Below are 18,218 nucleotides of genomic sequence, written 5' to 3' on the forward strand. Positions count from 1 at the left end.
ATCACTTCTGGACAGCAATCATTCGTTTTTACCTTCCAGGACTGCAGGAACGCCAGAAGTGGAGAACAGATACCCCAGGACTCTCTGCTGGGCAAGTTGTATTAATAATGGACCCACAGCTACCATGGGCTCAGTGGCCTGTGGGCATTGTGACAGAAGCAATTACTGGGGCAGATGGACGAGTGTGGCTCGCTAATGTCAAGGTAACGGACAGAACGGTTAATAAAGCTCCCTGAGATCGTGGATGATGATCCAAACACTCCTGCCCGTCTTCCCAACTGATTACAAATGTCTAAGTTGACATTTCGGGGCGGCTGTGTCTGGAAGTCGGACAGGACACCTTGTGGCGGAGATGTGTACTGCAGCCCTGCTCAGTTGTTTTTCCTTAGCTTCAGTAGCAGCAGTAGCAGAGTGAGTTAACAGTTAGTGAGACAATTAAACTTGTGCAGCGTGAATTGACCGTGCGTTCATGAATAACTTGTAAGTATTGAGATATCAGACAGATCGAGTGTTCTTTATTTTCTCATAATTGTTGTAAATATAACATATATGCGAGTCTTTTCCAGTATTCTGTAAGCAGCTAATCATGTCATTGTTAGCAGGCTATTAGCATGTAGCTGTATGCTTATCTGCAAGCATATTTTGCAGTTATTGTCAATCGAGGAATTCATTGCTTCGTGTTAATACTCCGTACTGTTCAGATGTTCTGTAATAGTCATGTTAATGATGCAGGTGTGACGGGAGAAAGTAGCTAATCGCCACGCCTATGTATATTTGAGTTAATATTGTGGATTCCTCCTCTTTAGTTTAGTCCTTCAAGGAACTGTGTAAAGCTTTCTTTAATTCAGTCCCAATATGTGTTCTGTTGCAGACCACACACACATACACCTCCAAGTTCAACTACTTCACGCTCATGTTCTGTGCATCTATGTCGGTGAATAAAATGAGTTGAATGACATCTCTTCTCTGGAGCCTGATTCTCTGACCGGGATCAAATTCATATTGTTACCGCCTCAACCAGCGTTACAGCATAATGTGGAAACCCTTTACCACATAAGTATATAAGTGTATTTGTTATATTTTAATTTAAAGTGATTTCCTAGATTATTTTTAATGGCGGACAAAGCAATTAAATGCTTTTCTAAAGAAATATTAACACTGATCAATCTTCAGCATTCACAACCTTAAATAATATCAGTGTTGTCAAAACATTCTAATAAATACTATGTTTTTATATCATAAACCTATTTTTATACAAACATTTAACATTTAAATTAAGACACAAAGTTTGAGGTTGTAGTTACAACATATAACCACACGAGGGCGAAGAATTAGGTAGAAACATTTAAAGTTAGAAATAAAACCATAACGCTTTTCCTTCTGGTTAGGGCTTGGAAACAAACCCGTTTGTTCATAAATAAAATATACAGTTAGGCCCTAAACTAATTCTGTAATCTCTTTAATTAATGTGTTTATTCATTCATATCTGACATGATTAGGCAGTTCATGGCAGCCTTCTGATGGGTAGATGAATAACTACATTAATGTTTATCTTGAATGATTTAACCAGAAGTGTGCTAATTAGGACTTAGCACATTATGCTAATAATAAATTTATCGGGAGTAGAATAGTTTAAGATTTTATTGTGGTGACAAGTTGTGTGTTGTAAAATATTATCTTATTTTCCAAATAAACGTTAGTAATAGTTCAGCAGCATTTAATCAAAGAAAACAGAAAAGCTAACAGCTTGGTTTACAGCAGCAGACTTCTGTTAGCATAGCACCGTTTCAACATCTGGTTGGTTTTTACCTCACGGCATCCATCTTTATTGATTTTACCCTCTTTAGTAGCTCCTCTACAATCAAAACTAATCACTAGATTTTAATTTAGTAAATACAGCTGAGCAATACAAGTGATTTATATTTTATTAATTTCATAGTAGATATTGTAGATTTGTAATGTAATTGTAAATACGGGTTGTGACCACCAGAGGGCAGTATGTTTGTTTCCAGGTACATGTTAGTAAGTTGACTCCACCACCATCATATCAAACACGGCCATATAGAAACTAATTATTCACTATCTTTATTTTTTTTTTAAGCAAAAATAACCAATAATCAAATAACTTTCTTATTTTTAGCCAAAAATATTGAAAGACAAATTTCTTTTTTTCGAACTCGATTAACTGTGTTCCTCGGGTTTCGCGTTTTCAATGGTTAAAGGCATTTTATTTTGAATAATCTAGCAGGAAGTGGAACTTTAATGTACATTCTCTAACTTTACACATGTTGTAGTTACCAACATTGGCCACTAGATGGCAAAAGATCTCCGCTGATCACTGTTTGCAACGAGTAGATCCATATTTTAGAGAAACATGACCACATTACCAAATGGAACTGTTTGGTGGATGACCTAACATAGAAAGAGACCTGACAGCCACCTAGTCAGCATCTGATTACCAGCAAGGTAAAATAAATTCTTTTAAAATTATAGATTTTAACCAGTCAATAACTATGTCAAAGTTAAATTTTAGACAGACATTGATGTGAATTGTAGTTTTGGTGAGATTCCCAGAGAATCTGTTGTACTTTTGTTTTGGTGTTGCCCTGATGTTTAAACCTTTTGGTGTGATATGTGTGTGTTTTTATTGCAGGGAATGTTAAGTTTTGTACTATTTTGGAAAGACATATTGTTTTGTATCCCAAATGACCATAAACATATGAATATTATTAGGTATTATTATATACATTTGTATTACCAAATACATTTTTTTTACCTTTTTGACAAAGTAAACCCTTTTTTTTGGAAAGACATAATTTCGTATTTCATATGATAATAAACATTCATATTCTAAACTGATGTACAATCCATCTTAGATTATAGGCAAAGTTTCATATTCATAAATGCAAATGTACAGGAAGACACTCATCTTTTCTTACATTTATTAATGAATTCACAACAATCACTCAATGAAATACTCAAAGAATCCAAAAGCTATTAAACCTTTTACAGTTTTGACCAAGTAAACCTTTTTAAACAGATTAGCATTTACCCCTAATCTCCCATGACTAAAATAAACTATTTTGTGGACACATTTTAATGTAATTGTTATACACTCTTCCTTACTGTCATATATTCTTTCTCATGAAAATATTCTGTGTAGAATTTCTCATTTAAGTATAATTTGACTTCTAATTTGTCTGGCGTGCCCCAATGAAAGTGGCTGAAATAACTACATTTCTTAGCTTTGTGAGGCATTAACTGAATATTCAGCAACAAATTAAGTCTACTTTGTTATTTCATTTGGCCAGTTTTAGTTAATTAGTTGTGTAATTAGCAAGCTAGTGGTGGTTTACTGTTTTACCGTCAGGTTGGCTTTTACTTTACTGCATCCATCTTTATTCATTTTACCGCTTTTAGTAGCTCCTGTACAATTATAATAAATCAAAAGATATTAATTTAGTAAATACAACTGAACAATACAAGTGATTTATCTTTTATTAATTACGTAGAAGATATTTGCAGAAGCATAAATGTAAATTCACAAAGTACAGAAAAAGTCTCATGTTTGTCTTGGTGGTGGTTTATGGGAAGCTCAGTGCATGACGTGCAAAGCAGGGAGCTGGAAACTCACATCAGTTCTGCATAAAGACAGAGGTTACTTTTTCCTTTTTTATGTTTGTTTGTGTTTACATAAATTTATTACCTTATGTTATAATGGGACAAACACTGAACAGGAAGACACTTGGTCAAAATGTGTCTTCACCAGACTGGAAATGGACTGAATGCCAGAATATTTTTAGCCCAAAACACAAACTGCAGGAACATTGAATGTGGACACATTTGTATCCTGATGAAACAAAGGAAGGGATTTGAACATGGATCACGATTCTTCTGTCCTGTTGTACCACGTGTTGTAGCTTGATCCTAACATATGTGGCTACATAGACAACGAACCACAAGACCCACGGGAGTACGTGGTCATGGTCAGACTCCCTCTGCCGACCTCTACTGGTCAGTAGCTCTACCTCTTCACCAAATAACCTTTATAATTTTCCACAGTTGATGGAGAAGTTCGGGGCAGCGTTTGTAGACGAGGTAGGGGACCCCTCTTGGAGAAGATGCTGATCGGGCTGCCTTGATGGCCTCGTCAACCTCCTTCAGACTCGGTCCTGTCAGCTTGAACTCTGCTGTCGGTGGAGCAGGGTTGATGAGGGCTTTGTTGGGTCCCAGGTCTTGTTCCCTCAGTGGGTTGCTCGTGGTATTCTGGAGGAAGCAATTCACTTCTTCTACTGAGCACACCAGCCGGCTGCTGCATTTGTCCCTGAGCAGCTGTTTAGTAAAACGGAAGGAACTGGCAATGAAGGCTGCTTGCTTCATAGCTCTCTCTTCCTCACCTCTTGTTCCACTCTGCTCTGCGGAGGGTTATGAGCATTTTCCGCAGGATACAGTGCAGCTCTTCCAGTGGTCTCCTCCTCATCTGTTCTTCTATACTGATTCTTGAGGGTTCGAAATTTATGATGAGTTTCATTTCATTCAAATGTTTAATTCTGGCCTGATGGATCTTTAGGTCTATAGCTTGTTGAGGTTCTTCTTCACTATAGATAAAGGGTGTGTCTCAATCAGAACACTTCTATACTTCGAACACTGTGTTTAAGTGCATAGTGCTGACAATGAAATTTCAGTAGAAACTGCACTGAATGTACCCAGATGTTGCCTTAAACTTGGCCAAAGATCTAGTATGAAACGATGAACACTACACGCACAAAATGGACAATTTTGTGGAAGAAGAGGGACTTTCGACCAGTTTTCCAGAGCTGAATAATGGAGGCCAACGACTCAGCGGTACCGGTGCAGGTATAGGCTGTTTTGTACAGATGTCAGTATGAAGTTATTTGATCATAATTCTAATGTATACAGGAGCATGCTACCGATTTCTTCTATCTCTGACAGTTATGGACCTGATCATTGAGCGGTTATACTAACTCAATAGAGTTAGCACACGTAAATATTAACCGTTTTTAGCCGGTTTCGCGGACTTGAATGGCTAGGCTATAGGATAGGCTATAAGTGTTAGAAATTATTAAAGCTATAGGGTTATGTATGTTTATTCATCATTGTTGAACCTCCAGATTAAGCCGTGCGGTGTGTTGGAGAAAACCATAAAAAAAGTAATAAAGAACAGGGACTCCTTTGTGAGGAAAACTAAACAGGTACTTATAAATTCACACAATTTTAGTTACTAGATACTGTTCCACACTAATTTCTTTTTACCTTTCTTTTTAGGTTCTTGAGCGTTTTTTCTTTTTTTTTTTTGATGGAGCATAGATGACAAACTACTTCTTTCAGTTGAAAATTTGTGCATTTACATTGAGAATGTACAAATTACAGAGCCCCGGGTCCATATCTGTCCCTGGCAAACAGACATAAGAAATGTCTTGCTGCTCGCTACAGACAGGACATTGACTCTCTGTCTCTGGACCCCTTATAAATGCAGCTCATCCTCCTTGCTATACACAGTTTTGCTGACTAATGGTGCAGTTGCAGGAATCGGGTCAGATCACAAACACACAACCTACTAAGCAAGCAGGAGATTTCCTCTGGACTCTGGTTAATTTAGACATTTCCTTTAAGTGTAACATTTCACATGTTTTACCAGCAGACACAATTAATCAACCCCTGACATGTTCTTCTCACTCGCCCATATGAGGAGTCTAATTGTTGCTTAAGCACACTAGCACACTTAGTAAGTATCTGAGCTTAAAGATAAGAGATATTTAATGATTAATAGAGTAAGAATATAAATGAAAATAAGTAGCACACTTAAGCAATTCCTTGATAAGTATCCCAATAAATTTATTTACAGGTGTCTATGGTGTAAACAAAATGGTCCTTAATCTGAAAACTGATTCAGAAACAATGACAGTTAGAAAACCGGCCTGTGTTGATGGTTCTGCTGAGTAAGCCATACGTGCAAAGGTTTACAAAACTGTACATCCCTTTAGTTAAGAGTGTGCAGTACCCATAAAGTATATAAACATGAATAATGTTTGCTTTCATATGAAGTGCCAATGTATGCTAATCGTAGGTCGCTGTGGCATCAAATCACCGAGCCAGCAGTGATTTGGCACCACCTGGGGCTTGGATGCTGCTATGGAGTAGATGTCATGAGGTGGTGTATGGATCCAAGGAGTGAAGCTTACGGAGAATGATGAAAGAACAGTTTATTGAATTGTGCAGAGGAGATTGCAGGGTTCGCTGAACGGACGGGCTGGAGCGGGCAGACAGGACTTTCAGGGATGCAGGCGAGGTTCGGGCAGGTTCTTGGGAGAGAGATGTCAACAGGTTAGTATCAATTAGACACGACAGAATCAGATAATATGCACGGCTGGTTACCACGATGAGTAGTATAATCCAGCGATGACTGGATGTCCGTGTGGTGGTTATATGGAGGTGAGGTGATGGTTTGATGTCCTTCAGCTGTGCCGTCCTAACAGTGGTGTCAATTAGGGGTCCGAATATGGTCAACAGGAAGCATTGATTGCAGATGAGCATGGGCCATGACAGTAGAGGAGGAGGTGTTGTTTATTTGTCTTTGACAACATTCTGTAGTTTTGTGAAGTCATTGTGTGGTTGATAACTTTTTCTCTTCTCGGTACCGTCATTTCTTTCTTTGTGTTCTTGGTGCTGTATTGTTTCTGTGATATGGTGACTTCATTGTGATGACCCTTTTCATAAAGCCGTTTTGTAGTGAATTACTTTAAGCAAGTGATGTGATTAAAAATACTTTGAGGCAAAAAAAACTGCGGACACCAGCTTGAAATATAATAAAAAAGATGGTTTTATTACAAAAAGTGACATCTTACAAAGATCTGGAGAATCTGTGAGGTCTCTCGGCCAATCTTTAGAAAACCCATTGCCTCATGCTACTTGTAGAGTAGCATGAGGCTGATTTATTTTGTTTGAACTGATCACACAAGGAAACCACAGACAATGACCAGTTAAAAGAATACGATATATTTAATAACTATTCTACAAACATAAGATACATAAAATTTGCAAATGAGAACTGGTTCTCAAACATTTTTACCTGGTTAAATAAAGGTTAAATAAAAAAATAATAATAAAATATGAACATTTAAAGCATAAACAGAAAACATGTAAATATGATGTTCAACCAAAGTTTGTATTGTGGAAAAGTGTAAAAATATAGGAAAATGAGGCATGAAATAATGTTCAAGGGAATGAAGAAAGGCTTTCTGAATCAGACTAAACTAGATTTGATGGACAGTTTCAGAGGTCAGCCTAGATTGATGACTAATATAGTATAATTTGTTTTCAGCCAATGGAAGCAGACACAGCCTGCAGGGAGGCGTGGTTTATTGTTATCAGCTAATGGGAGCAAACATAGTCTTGCAGCTTTGGTAGAAGATCAGACCGGCTTGATTTTCAAGCGTTTGGCTTAATGTTAGAAATGTTTCTGTTTCTTCATTCCCTTGTCTTGGAATATCAGAATTACACATTTGTGAACACATCTGTAAATTAGAAGTTGTTTAACCCATTAGCAGTGACACACATGTAGAATCATTGATAAACTATTCAAACAGGATGAAACAACATGAACAAGTTATTATAAAGCAAAGATACAACATACGATAAAAGAAATGCTCTAAAACCAACTAAATTCATTCCTAATTGTGTAAGTCTTAATGATTTGTGCTTCCTACATTTATATAACTATTAGAAATTATACATGCTATTTGGACATTATTTATTAAAAGAAACAAACACATGAACAAAAAATGGATTAATAGCAAAGATGTCTTTTCTTATATCTAAGTTGCAAATCTTCAGTTCTCATTAACAAACTAAGTTTAGAGAAGAATCTTCTCATTTTCTATTCATCTTTTTTTTTTTTATCTTAGATCGTCATGAGTTACACAGTAAGCTGCACCATGATTATAACAATATGAATTAAACTACTACAATGGTTTCCATAGGTCCCACCTGAGTTACCATGGTAACTTGTGCTGGAGAACATGTCTGCGCCAGGCCCGCCTGTAAAGCTGATTTAAGTAAATTCTGTAACTCTTGTTTTTACGCCCAGCAGCAATAGCGTCCCTCTTTGTTTGTGGCCTAAAGTGACCGAGTTGTTCTATTTTATTTTACTGTGATTTTATTTGACTTATTTTAAGCTCATTTATTGTTTTGACTTGTGTCAATCTCGTCTTTGACATGCCACTGGCTCTGATTTTGTTTGTTGATGTTTTGATGTGATGTCTGTCCTATGTGTGTGTTCTGGCTGCAAAATCAATTTTGAATTGAATTGACTGACTTTCCTGGAATATTCCCCTATAGTTTTTCTAACCAGCACATATCTGCACTGGAAACAACACATTGTTTACAGGATTGTAGCAAAATCCTGCAATTGTGCCTTCTCTATTTTTTGTGGAAACGCATGTGTCTTTTTAATCTTTGAAGCCACCTAAACTGTTGACCACAAACCCCACAAGCAAATGGTTTCTGTTCTGTGTGGATGCTCATGTGTAGGTTTAAGCCTGTCTTGTAACTAAATCTTTGTCCACATTCCCCACAGCTGAATGGTTTGTCTCCTGTGTGGACTCTTGTGTGATGGTTGAAGCTTGTCTGGTGAGTAAATCTTTGTCCACATTCCCCACAGCTGAATGGTTTTTCTCCTGTGTGGATTCTCATGTGTCGGTCTAAGTGTGCCTTCCGACTAAACCTTTGTCCACATTCATCACAGCTGAATGGTTTGTCTCCTGTGTGGATTTTCATGTGTCGGTTTAAGTGTGCCTTTTGACTAAATCTTTGTCCACATTCATCACAGACAAATGGTTTGTCTCCTATATGGATTCTCATGTGTAGGTCTAAGCTTGTCTTGAGACTAAATCTTTGTTCACATTTATCACAGCTGAATGGTCTGTCTCCTGTGTGGATTCTCATGTGTCGGTATAAGCTTGTCTTTTGATTAAATCTTTGTCCACATTCCTCACAGCCGAATGGTTTCTCTCCTGTGTGGATTGTCATGTGTCGGTTTATACTGTCACTTCGACCAAATCTTTTTCCACATTCCTCACAGCTGAATGGTTTCTCTCCTTTGTGGATTTTCATGTGTATCCTAAGATGTACTGTACTACTACAGATTTCATCACAAACATCACATCTAACTGTTTTTTTTTCCTTTGTGGACTCTTTTCTGCACATTTACATTTTGTGCTACTTTAAAATGTTTCTTACTGTTCGTACAGCTGAAAGACCTTTCATCTGAATGCTGTGTCAAGTGTCTCTGGAAAGATTTTTGGTAGTGAAACTCTTCACCACATTCAGAGCAGATGAGGGATTTTTTGGCAGAGTTACACTCCACATCACCGGGTACACCTGACCCATGTTCCTTCATGGGATTCCAACTTTTATCATCGTCTTCCATTTCAGGTTTCAAATGTGACAAATGTTTTATCTCAGAAGAGCCTGAAGCTTTTTTGTCACTATCTGGTTGTAAATAACTGTTTGGGTCTGGGTTACTGGTTAGTTCTGGTCCTCCACAGTCCTCTCCATCACTTTCTGATTTTATCTGTTTATCTGGGTTGTTGGTTGGAGTCTCTACATCTGTGTTGCCTTCAGTTTGGGCTTGATGAAGGTGGGCTGAATATGACCAAGGTTGAAATTCTTTATCATCATCATCTTCACTCTTCAGAGGGGCCGCCATCATTGGTAAACTGGTGCCAGTCTCTACCAGCTTGTTGTCAACTGCTCCCCATCCTGATTGGGCCATAGTTCCTCCTTTATGACATGGGACTCTAGGTTCTGCTTGATAAGACTCCATTTAGAAAGAACCCCTTCTGTAATCACCAGCAGCTGCTGCACATCTGCAGGGAACACTGAAATGACAAAGAAAGATAAAACTGATAAAGATAAAGACAAAGATAAGCACAAAAATTCCCACCTCATCCCCTCAGAGCTTCTTCAAAGTCACACCTTCAAAATGTCTGCATGCACAACACCTCAGTTACCAAGAGCAGCGTTCTATAAAATATTAAGAGATGTTGCAGAGAAGACTTTGTAAAACAGAAAAGCTTATTACCACCTCAACTTTATTAATTGATCAACAAAGACAGCACTGCAGAAGACAAATGGTCAGGGTAACTGACAGATCCATGTAATTTTTTTATTGGTTATGTGGATTGTGATGGACATCTCTCTCACTAGGAGTTGACTGATGGTTTGGTTTGGTTTATTTATTTCAGTGTCATGGACAGAATGTGCCCAGCCCAATGGGCCTACAAAACACTAAACATTATAAATCAAAACAATTCTAAGTAGGGCTGCAACTAATGATTATTCTGATGGTCGATTAGTCACCGACTATTAAAACGACTAGTCGACCAATCAGATTTTGTATCTCATGATTATTATAAATGGATCTTATTTCACTTTCAGCTTTGAAATCTTGCATGAGGTTATGTAAGTCCGACGTTCCTCCTCTTTAAATGTTCGAGCGTTGCAGACGTACTTTCGTGGTACGCAAGGTCCGCTTTACAAACCTCACATGTATTTGATTTATTTTGTAAGTTCAACGTGAACTTATCACAGACTTTTGACATCCTCTGCCGCCGTTTTGCTCCCTAGTTCGCAGCCATATTTTTCCCCTGGTGGACTTTATTGCACATGTGCAACTCTCAGCAGAGATAAAAAAAAGAAGACGATGTCTCACTCTGTATTTTTTTTTTTTTTTTACCTCTTTGCGCCTGTGCATTGTGAACTCTCAGCAGATAGGATTAGAAGACAATGTCCCACTCTGTAGGCTTTTTTTTGTTGCTGACAATAGTCAACAGCTAAATTTGTTGTTTATTTTTATTGTCGACTATTGTCAACAACGTCGACTAGTCGTTGCAGCCCTAATTCCAAGATGGCTAAATACAAAAAAATGATCAAATTATCAAAGGATTATCAAATAGAAAGCGGGTGCTTATGTAGGATACAGTGTTCTGTCTTAAATTCCAGGCCTTCTCAATAAATCTATATAGCATTTAAACCTCCTCCTGGAATAGCTAACTCAACATGGCAAATTCGGACATCCAAAACAGGTCTGCTTTCTTCTTTTGTACTTTTTCAAACTGAAGTTTCCTCATTTCATCGTACAAAGGACAATAAAACAAAAAATGAAGTTCATCTTTAACAACTTCCAGATCGCATAAAACACAAATGCATCTCTTCGGGTATACCTTTATACCTACCCTTCCTACTTCAATCGCTAGGGGCAACGTTCCAGCTCTTAATGGTGCACACAATGACCTCTGACCTCTCCCTAAATTCTGCATTAAGTATGCTTCTGTAAAATATTCTTCTTTAATCTGCACATACGTTCTAAGTTTAGGTTTCGACCAAATCTCCTCCTTCCACTGTTTTTTGTGAAAATAAAACAGCTTTTGCTTTACAATATCAATTTTACACTGCAGATTATTACTATAAATATGACTCAAATCACAGGAGGATAATATTTCATTAATGTCACTGGACCAAGAATGATTGTGGGCTCTATCCCAATTAAAGATCTTTTTAGTCAACCTATCATCAGGCATCCTAATTAATCGGTTCCGGAGCCGAACCATTTCACATCTTTGTTTTACGACGCAGGGTTCCCATCAGCAACAGCCTTTACTGTAAATTTATGCACTCCAAGATAGCACCTCAGGACTCGACTCTGGATAGAATTACTTTCCGGGGAATCCTTAAAACCCCCAAAACAAAACTGAACCAACCATAGAATCAAAGAGCTTGAAAAAAGTTATAAATCCAATATCTGGACACCTTTTTTTATTTTATTCATCACAGCCCCCAGAGCCCTACCCGCTGACCGCGCCAGGGCTGTCCTTCCTTTTTCAAAACTCATATTTTCAGTAAAGAGAAAACCAAGATTAATCCCACAACAGGTAAATTTGTGTGTTACTAACTCGACTACAGGAAAATAGAGGGAGAAAAGCAGATTAAAAAAATACAAATATTAAATACAAATGCTAAAGAATAAAAAATATATACCACAGTAACTGGTGTTCTATGCACAAGCATACACAGTATGCATTATGGAGGAAGGGTTTTGGAAATATGCAATTAATATTTGTCTGTATGTATGGACATACATATATACACACATATACACATATCTACCCATACACATACTGTATGTTCATATGTGTGAACAATCATTGTGAAATGTAAATAGTTTGTGTTTACACAAATATGTTATATTTATTATACGTGTAGTATAAATGACTAAAATAACTATAGCACACAGTTATTTGTTTGTTTCTATTTATTTATTTTACCTAGTGTGTCAGGTTATTTTCTTTGCATGATACTGTCGGCCCTCGTCCTTCCTCCCTGTAGTCAGATTCATCGTTCTAACAGATCAGCCCTGCCGTTGTCACGTCATTTGCTGATATGATGATAGAATTGGTGTAATGTGACGGAGTACAGTCATGTGTGTACAGCCAGGAAAGGAAGTAGCTCAGTACACAATCTGTGGGTTTCCTGTGCAAAGAAAATAACCTGACACACTATGTAAAATAAATAAATAAATAGAAACAAACAAATAAGTCATTATTGTCTTTAATAAAAAGAATAACACAAACACTGTATATCAACAGTGAGAATCTGGAGAAGGTAGTAAGCTTTAAAATCCTGAGCAGCCACATCACAAAGGAGCTCTCATGCTCATTCAATGACAACATGCTGAGGGAAAAAAGCATGAAGAAAGTTAAAGTTCTTAAAACACACTGCAGAAGATAAATCTTACTAAATCTAGTTGCTAAATGATACAGATCCATTAAGAAGAGGCACCACGCAATTTCTATACAGTTTTTACTCCAGAGACATGAGCATAGTGAAGATTGAACTCAAAAACTACCTCCAATTCAACAGCATGTTTCATGTGCTACATCTTATTATGCTGTTCTTTAGGCACTGTGTGCTATAGTTATTTTAGTCATTTATACGACACATATAATAAATATAACATATTTGTGTAAACACAAACTATTTACATTTCACAATGATTGTTCACACATATGAACATACAGTATGTGTATGGGTAGATATGTGTATATGTGTGTATATATGTATGTCCATACATACAGACAAATATTAATTGCATATTTCCAAAGCCCTTCCTCCATAATGTATACTGTGTATGCTTGTGCATAGAACACCGGTTACTGTGGTACATAGTTTTAATTCTATTGCATTTGTATGTAATATTTGTATTTTTTTAATCTGCTTTCCTCCCTCCATTTTACTGTAGTTGAGTTGATAACACACAAAATTACCTGTTGTGGGATTAATAAGGTTTTATCTAATCTTTTATACAGTTCTTCTTTAAGTACAATATACTATAGTAAATATAGTAGTAAATACACTATTATCTATCATATTAAATATAGATGCTATTACTTTAGTCTGTTTCATTGCAATCAATAGGTTGGTGCTCAGTGTGTGGTTTCAGACAATGTATGTATGTCGACATCTGTGAAGAAAGAATTCTTTCTTTCTTTCTTTCTTTCTTCATAAAAGATATAACAAAGTTTATCTATATGTGAACTTGTATCCTGGCAGTGCATTTGAATATGGCTAGAGATGTAAGTACACAAGCAGACCACAGGGTTACTGGAACAATGCAGACAATCCTTTAGAAGAGATCAGTGATGAACTGGAGTGGTCTGCTCTCATTCTTTACTGATTGGGTCATCACGGTTAAATTTGGCTGTACAAAAAAGGGGCTGGGATAATTATAATACAACAAAACAGCGCTTTTTACGCGCGTTTTAGTTGCACAAAACACCGTTTTAAATGCGCATTAAAGTGCGACAAAACAGCGCTTTTAACGCCGTTTTTTTTTTTCCACAAAACTGCATATTTTACCCCATTTTATTACAAACGCGCCATTATAGAGGCGACTTATGGCCACTTTAGCTTGCCATAGATTTTATTACAAACGTGCCATTATAGAGGCGAGTTATGGCCACTTTGGCTTGCCATAGATTTTATTACAAATGCGCCAATAAAGTGGCGAATTATGACCACTTTGGCTTGCCATACAAAACGGCACTTTTTACCCGCTTTCTTCGAAGTTTAGTGACCACCAAAAACGTCGTATATTTCGGAGTTTACCGAAGCTTTACGGAACGCGTATTTTACGCCGTTTTTGCCACATAAAACGGCGCTTTTAACGCCGTTTTTTAAACCACAACATGGCGTATTTTACGTCGTTTTATTACACACGCTCTAATATAGTGGCGAATTATGGACCTTTTGGCTTGCCAGACCTAGTTAACAGCGGGGATGTCACGTGCGCGTTCTTCGTTCTTCCATTTAACTGGAAGACGGCATTTTTATTTCATTTTTATTTATTTTTATCTGATTCTCTATGTTTACTTTTGCAGAGAAAGCAAGGCTTGGAGATAAGATGGCAGCTTCTGCCGCAGCTCAAAAACACATCAACCCCGCAGAGCCACCACTCCGCTGCAGCAACACTTTAACCTCACTAAACTCCAAACATCACAACCACGCAATTCCCGGGAATATTACCACTTACCGATTAAAGCAAACACTTCCCACCAAGGTGTACATTCTCACCTCGCTTCCCGACGAGGTTTCCCTCAATAACAAGTCTTTGTCCGACTCCTCCTCCGCCCCGCCGTTTCTCCCCAGCGAGCTGGCCTCCGCAGCTGACCAACAGAAACCAACAATCGTCAGCATCCAAGATACGTCGGAGTCTCCAGATGGAGTTTAAAGTATTAACTGAATCATGTTGGAGATGATACCTTGTCAAGAAGCGAAGCGGATCTTAGCTCTCTACCTCTTATTTATTCCAGTGAAGTTATGCTCGAGTCCGCCTCGAGCCTATGAACAGGAAGCACTGTTGCCAACGCTTCAGTAAGAAAAGTTGCTATTGGCTGTCCTAAAAGTCAGTAGAAGTAGCCAGATGTTCTCAGAGTTGCGACATCCGTTGACTTCGCCTAGACTTCGCCGTAAGAGCGGTCACGTGGGTCATGGAGCCTCCAGTAGTCCCAAACAAACCCCGCGCTGCTAGACTCTACTACGGAACAGACCGCTGCGATCGGATGAGGGTGAAAACTAAATAAACATAATAATCCTGCACATACACGTTATTCACCGAATGCATTATTAAGTCAGTGTTGATTTAAGTGATTATGAAGTCATATTTGACAATAGATTAAATAAGTGTAAACAGCACAATAATTTCATACATTTTTGGAGAGAAATATTCATCTCAACCAACAAGCTAGCATTTATTTAAGATCAGACATGATGGTCCTCATTAACCTCTATATTTCTTACTGATAACCGTCCTTACAATTTACTTTAGTAAGGTTAAATAATTAGGTTGTTAGGACTTACTTTCATCTATTAAAGCCAGCCGTGTGGTAGCATGTAATGTTCCAGCAGTATGGACTTAAAATCAAAGACAATGCAGACAACACCAAAGATCCCCTTCAGAGAGGACTCTGTCTCTCAGCTGCATTTCAACGGTTTGTATTTAAAAGTCCAAATCTGCACCGTCTCTCATATGCTGGATTTTAAAGAAAATGATGATGCTTAGTTTATGTTCTTCCTTTTTTGTCTTGTTTTTTATTTTAAATTATGCTTCATATATTATGTTTTAATGTCTTTGTAAAGCCCTTTGAATCACCATGTTGTTGAATTGTGCTGTACAAATAAAGCTGCTTTGCTTTGAATGTAAAAGGAAAACTCACTGTGTAACAACTTGGTTTAACTAAGAACTCACCTGACTGGTGGGACTGGCACCGACAGGACAAGAAAACAAGTGAAACCTTTCAAAAAACAAACATTTTATTTACATAAGACAAAAGGGCAAGGCAATAAAGTAAATAAACCAGTTTACCAGTTAACAAATGACAAAAAAAAACAAAAACTGATGGATGTCAGTGTTCCTGCCTGCTGCTCCTGAACAAAGATTTTTTTAATGACAGTAATTGCTAAATTAGCTACAAAACATAAATGTAGAACAGCTGTAACATGAGCGAATATCAATGAGTTTTACCAAGTGACAAGGTTATAATAGTTAACGAAAACTAACGAAAAAACGAAAACTAAACTTAAAACAACATTCTCGTTAACTGAAATAAAATTAAAAACGAGAGTTTTTTTAAAAAACGAAAACTAACTGAAACTGTTTTGTGTGTTTACAAAACAAACTAAAATGAAAGCAAAAATGTCCTTTCTTTTTCGTTTTTTGTAAATTTATTTCATACATAAGGCCTCGGGGTTGATATGAAATCTGTTTACTTCGCTCTGCCGGATTTACGTCAGGTGTCTGCGTCGTACGGCCGTGACGTCACGTGCCAACAGCGTGTCCGCGCGCCGGCTAGCGTGATGCTACGGAGAAAGTTAGGAGAAAACGAGGAGAGTCATATTTGGGATTTCTTTCGTTATGACCATGTCAAAGATAAAGTGTCTTGTAGAAGAAGCAGGTGGTTCAATATGTGGAAGGAAAAACCACGAATCTGAAAATCCATTTGAAAAGCTGCACATGAAGGTTAACCAGGAGCACCTGGACCAGGTAGCCTCTCTGCCCCCCTCCCCGGATTGATAAGCTTCAGCCAGGCCAAGCAGCATGGGGAGGGAACGTGAGTCACACACACACTCTCAGTTACACACACACGCAAACAGACCTACACACACAGTCACACACAAAATCTTGAAAAGCTGAATTTGAGAGGCTTAAATTAGTTTTTGTTTACAGTGTTTGACAGTAGTTTATATGTATAGAACATTTCATGTACAGGACAATTCAAAGTGCTTTACATAAAACAAAAGCATTACAGATATTAAGAAATAGTAAAAGGCAGCAACATATAGCAAGAATCACAATAAAATCATAAATTACACTAAAATGATTAAAAGCAAGATAAGTTAAAAAAGTTACCGTACAGATTTCATGCATAGGCACATGAGAAAAGAAATGTTTTTAACCTGGATTTAAAAATGTCTACATTTGGGGAAAGTTTAATCTCCACTGGCAGTTTGTTCCACTTGTTTGCAGCATAACAGCTAAATGCTGCTTCTCCATGTTTAGTCTGGACCCTGGTCTGGACTCTGGTCTGGTCTCTGGTCTGGACTCTGGTCTGGACTAGTTGACCAGAGTCTTTGGATCTAAGAACTCTGCTAGGTTTATATTCTCTGAACATATAACAGATGTATTCTGGGCCTAAACAGTTCTGGGATGTAAACAATCTGAAGGGTTTTAAAATCTATTCTGTGACTGACTGGAAACCAGTATAAACTAGAAACCAGTTCAAACTGGAAACCAGTGTAAAGATTTCAAACTGGTGTGATATGTTCAGATCTCTTAGTCCTGGTTTAAACTCTAGCAGCAGTGTTCTGGATGAGCTGCAGATGTTTAATGCTCTTTTTAGGAAGTCCTGTTAAAAGACCATTACAGTAATCCAGCCTACTGGAGATGAATTCATGGAGGAGTTTCTCTTGGTCTTTCTGGGAGACTAAACTTTTAATTCTGAAAAGAAAAGAAAAGCACATCAGCATCCAGCTGAGATACATCAGTATGTTAACCAGCAGCTGGTTCTGTGTTCTACCAGACACGTTCACTTTCAGTGTGTAAAATATCCACAGCTTTATCATGTCCAGTATAACATGTGAGGTCCTGTACTGTTAAACAGATGCAGTGATTTGTACTAAAGCTGCTGCACCTCTAGTTCAATTCTTTATGTAGTTAATGGTGACTTGTTTAATCTGAATGAATTAAAGCTCTGGTCTAGAGTTTGTTGGGTTTTTCAGGTTGTTCATGATGAGTCAGATTTATCTCCTTTAGACTCCTGGCTGCCAAGAACTGTAAACTGTCTCTTGAATGGATTCATGTTATGTTGGTGTGTGTCTTTAGTATGTTGGTTACGTTGATTTTTACCTAGCACACTATCTCAGAAGCAGCATTGCACACATTTGTTTTTTTTTTACTTAAGGCTGTTATCTTATGGGCTGTTGTCTTTGATTTGTCGTTGGCTGCTCATGTTTTCTCCTGATACAGTTTTTAAAAAGTGTATCTTAAGTTTTTATTATACAGTGCTTATTCTGATTATTTTGAATTTTGCACTTGGCAAATACTCTAATTTAGAAAAAACAAACAAAAAACTAAAACTAACACT

The 18,218-nt window shown here is 37.5% G+C and overlaps 1 protein-coding gene across 1 annotated transcript in view; it reads right to left on the bottom strand.

Annotated features, from left to right (window-relative positions):
• Positions 1 to 6,247: 6,247 nt before the first annotated feature.
• Positions 6,248 to 18,218, bottom strand: part of LOC121634113 (ribonucleoside-diphosphate reductase subunit M2-like) — a 42,303-nt gene continuing 30,332 nt past the window's right edge. The window contains exons 7-8 of the mRNA XM_041976606.1: positions 9,178 to 9,184; positions 6,248 to 6,258 (exon numbers count right to left, since the gene is read on the bottom strand). The gene's annotated coding sequence lies outside the window, so the exon portion shown is untranslated. The remainder of the gene's footprint in view (positions 6,259 to 9,177; positions 9,185 to 18,218) is intronic.

The sequence above is a fragment of the Melanotaenia boesemani genome, chromosome 22, assembly GCF_017639745.1.
Source record: "Melanotaenia boesemani isolate fMelBoe1 chromosome 22, fMelBoe1.pri, whole genome shotgun sequence".
Taxonomy (NCBI): domain Eukaryota; kingdom Metazoa; phylum Chordata; class Actinopteri; order Atheriniformes; family Melanotaeniidae; genus Melanotaenia; species Melanotaenia boesemani.